The sequence below is a fragment of the Notothenia coriiceps genome, unplaced genomic scaffold (assembly GCF_000735185.1).
Source record: "Notothenia coriiceps isolate Sejong01 unplaced genomic scaffold, NC01 NC01_scaffold00033693, whole genome shotgun sequence".
In the NCBI taxonomy this organism is placed as follows: domain Eukaryota; kingdom Metazoa; phylum Chordata; class Actinopteri; order Perciformes; family Nototheniidae; genus Notothenia; species Notothenia coriiceps.
Window position 1 is genome coordinate 126,335 of NW_011366394.1, and position 3,729 is coordinate 130,063.

At 40.0% G+C, this 3,729-nt stretch overlaps 1 protein-coding gene across 2 annotated transcripts in view; it reads right to left on the reverse strand.

Moving 5' to 3' along the window:
* LOC104961697 (glucoside xylosyltransferase 1) overlaps positions 1 to 3,729 on the reverse strand; it is a 24,028-nt gene that overhangs the window by 15,830 nt on the left and 4,469 nt on the right. The window lies entirely within an intron of this gene.

Here is a 3,729-nt window from a genome sequence, read left to right on the forward strand (position 1 = left end):
GAGAGATAACGTTGTGCTCTGCATGCGGCAGGGGCACGTAGGAGACCGGGGCCCCTGTAGCGAGGGGAGGTACCTAAGAGGGGTTGGGAGAGCGTAGGAGGGAGACATGGTTGGCGTGGACCTGCTCGCCTACGAGGCCCGTCACTTCGAACCGGGAGTAGAATGATCAAAGCGACTCATTAGGGCATTTACGGGAGGGGCGGGTTCAGTACACAAATTGGTTAATACATGAAGAGAGAGAGGAGGTGAGAGAGAGAGAGAGTGTGAGAGCGAGAGAGAGCAGAAGAGAGAGAGAGGAGGAGAGAGAGAGGAGAGAGAGAGAGAGAGAGAAGTCCCCTGAGACCACCTCCTCATCTACCAGTTATTGCACCTAAATACTCACGTACAATCGTCACAACGTCTCCGAACACAACTTCGTGTTCGATACACCAGACACTTCATCTTTTTTTACCTAGCTTCTCAGAGGCCAGATGAAAGACTCTTCAAAATTACCACCTCCAGGAACATTAACTTGTCTGGAAGGTGATAATTTTGTAAGACTAACGAAGATTTAACGACTGACTATGTAAATATTAACCAACCAATTAATTTATCAAGTTGGAGAATAATCTTTTCGAGAAATTCTAGTAAAATGTGACATTTAACATTATCCACGGAGAATGAATTTTTCTTACTCACTGTAGGTTGAGTGAACTAAGATGTAATAAACAATTGAATTGACGTATGTTGTTCAATTTTGATGAAAGGAACACTCTCTTGAATAAATTGAGGTAGCAACTTCATTGCAATGAAATTTCATGCTACCTCGTCGAGAGAAACTTGTGGCACCCGCTGATGGCGTACGCGTACAAAACGGTGTCTCTGCAGTCTGGCTGCAGTACCCCAGTACCTTGCTTGCTTCGCCCTTCTTTCTTTGTAACACTCTCAGACCCTGTACTCTCCATTCAAAATTGGTCAAATACCAAAATTGTTTATAACACGTGTCTCAAGCCTTCACTCGGTTTTAGTAAGTCCCCAATCGATAGCAATAACAACATTACTCAGAGGTTTTAGAATAGCAGTCTACTTGTGCTGAAAATGCACAAATTCATTTTTAGCACCATTCCGATATTCCTTCTCGATTTGAAATTTCGATTTTCAATCGGGAGTACATCGGATACCGCACCTTAATTAAGGGCCAATTTATTTACATACAACTTCTTTTGAACACATTTTCGTTTTCGTTCGTACAAGCATTCCAACTGTGTAATCGTTCGACGATGGTAAAGGACAATCGGTGTAATCGGTGACACTTGCAAGAGATAGGCGGAAATCCGCAACGATGACAAAAGTGAAATCGTACAAATCAAAAAAATGTACGTTATAAAATTGTGTTCGCACGTAATATTACTTAATTAAATTAATGTTAGTTTTTGCAGGTTAAATTGATGTATGGACTATATATACCCGCCTAACATTATAAAAGATGTAACATTTATTGTTGCTTTTTTTTGTGAATTTTTGTAAATTATTACGAATCATGTAATAAATTGTTATCAACCTCCGGATAAACGTAAAATCAAACCATCTTCACACATAATGATTATAAAAACAGTACCCAGGACCTTACGTACTTTAACTCAAAGTCTTAAACACATCTTTGGACGACATATCAAACCCTCTTACGTCAAAATTTGAAATACACAAAAGATAAAAAACCACACACTTTTGACGTAACCCGTTACATTCAGACGAATAAAAGAAGACTTTTATCCCGAGTCATAATGTCGTATAGCGAATTTGTACCTCGTTATCGGTCTTGTGAGGTTAAGGGTTACGGAGATGTTCTAACAGAACACAAGTAAGTTCAGTAAATTACGGAATTTTCAGTAAAATGTCATTTCTATAGTGAGGTACTATACGTCTACTCGCTTCGACATATATGGCTAACAGGAAAAACGCTAAAACTCTTGGACCATGTCTTTCAGTAAAAGAAGTGGTAAACGCGGTTGTAGAATTTTGTCCTTACCACTTTTACAGGTAAACTTTTGACGTGGAAAACGCCTTACACATGAGTTGAAATTACGAGTATTTAATCATTTCGTTGGTATCAGAGTTCTTCTTCTTCAACTTCGGACGTAACGACCACGTCCGTCGAATGTAAGTCTACTTAGAGAGAGTTCTACGTGGTGTTCTACTCCGAGAAATTGTACTAGGATAGCAAAAAGTTCTCCTTTTACTCTTCTCCGAGTTTAACTTTAGACCTATAAATTCGTAGTTGACCTTTTTACAATCGGAGCCATTAAGCATTTTACTGTCCGTTGAACGGTAATCATCCGGATCATAGACTGTAACGTCATGTCCTCCATGTTAGACTATATCTAACAGAAAATAATCATCGGGAAAACGTATTCGGGTAATTCTGTAAAACTACTAGTACCACAGGGACTGTCACTAAGACAAAACTCCCTCTAATGTACGGCAGTTCTCTTTATTGGTCAAGACTTTTAGCTGACTACGACCGTCCAGTGAGAGTGTCGACCTATTTTCTCGAGTATAAAACTTTTCCTAAGGGCGAGAGCACTACGGGTCAAGTTATGTCGAACCTGTCTGGGTTTTAGATGTTTTTTTTTCTAACAATTTGCTCACTACAAAATCTTTTTTGAAGAGTCAGTTCTACTTGACAACTACCCATGTTTGAATATCTCGACCCGTGTGTATACACTCTCCGAAAGAAATTTTGCTCTGGAGGCCTAACAGAACCCGAAGAACTACTGAACTCTATCCGGTTAGAGCACCCGTAAGTTCTTCCTTTCTTTGACAAAGAACAAAGACAATTCGTTTAAAAGACTGGTGATAAAGTCCCATGTCTAAATTTCCGTTCGCTTGTCGTCAGGGAGGGCTCCGGAAGGACAGGGACCCACTATTTTGGTTCTAGAGAAGTTCTGAACGGAAACATTATCGAAAAGTAGTAATAAATATTTAAGTGGGTGTCCTGCGGGTTGAGATAAATGGACAGGACACAATGTATTTTAATTGATAAAATTTCGAAAACATAATTGACGGGTTTACCCGGAAGTCGCCGGGTTCATTTAGACGTAAATTTTAAATAAACCAAACATTAAAATGATTAAGGGATACAATATCCACAACTACTGGGTCTGTAGAGTTGTCGAGGTAGCCCGAGGAATGTCTCAGTAGGACTTCTGTCCCGGACCTTGAGTGAGGTGGAACGTGTGGCAGTCGTTAGCGGTTAGTATAACCTTCTTTTACCACTAACCGGGCGAGTTGAGAGGGGTTCTATCGGTACACGGATGAAAAAAACTGATGTAGATGCGGGCAGTTAAACGTGTTATGGAGTTTGTTGATTTCTTGTGAAACTTAATAAGTTCCCACCGGAGGAGTGACCGGGTATTAGGGAATTTGGTTTTGATGGTTAGTTGAGTTTTACGGGACTTACGTCACCTAAGTCTCGTGAGGGTTACCCTTGGAAAAGAGAAACTTTCACTAAGAAACAATTACATAATATAAAAAGGTTCCGGCGCAACGTTCTTCCTCTACAAAAACATTTTTACACATGTAAAAGACTACCTTCGTGTCTTCAGGCGGGGATTTTTTACGGGACTACGTCACTCGTCTCGGGAGTGGTGACGTACCGTTGGGCTAAATCGAATAATTAAGCTTCCTATTAGTTTTTGTAAGAATGACATATTATAAATAAAGACTATAGTTTTATCTTAAAACTGATCA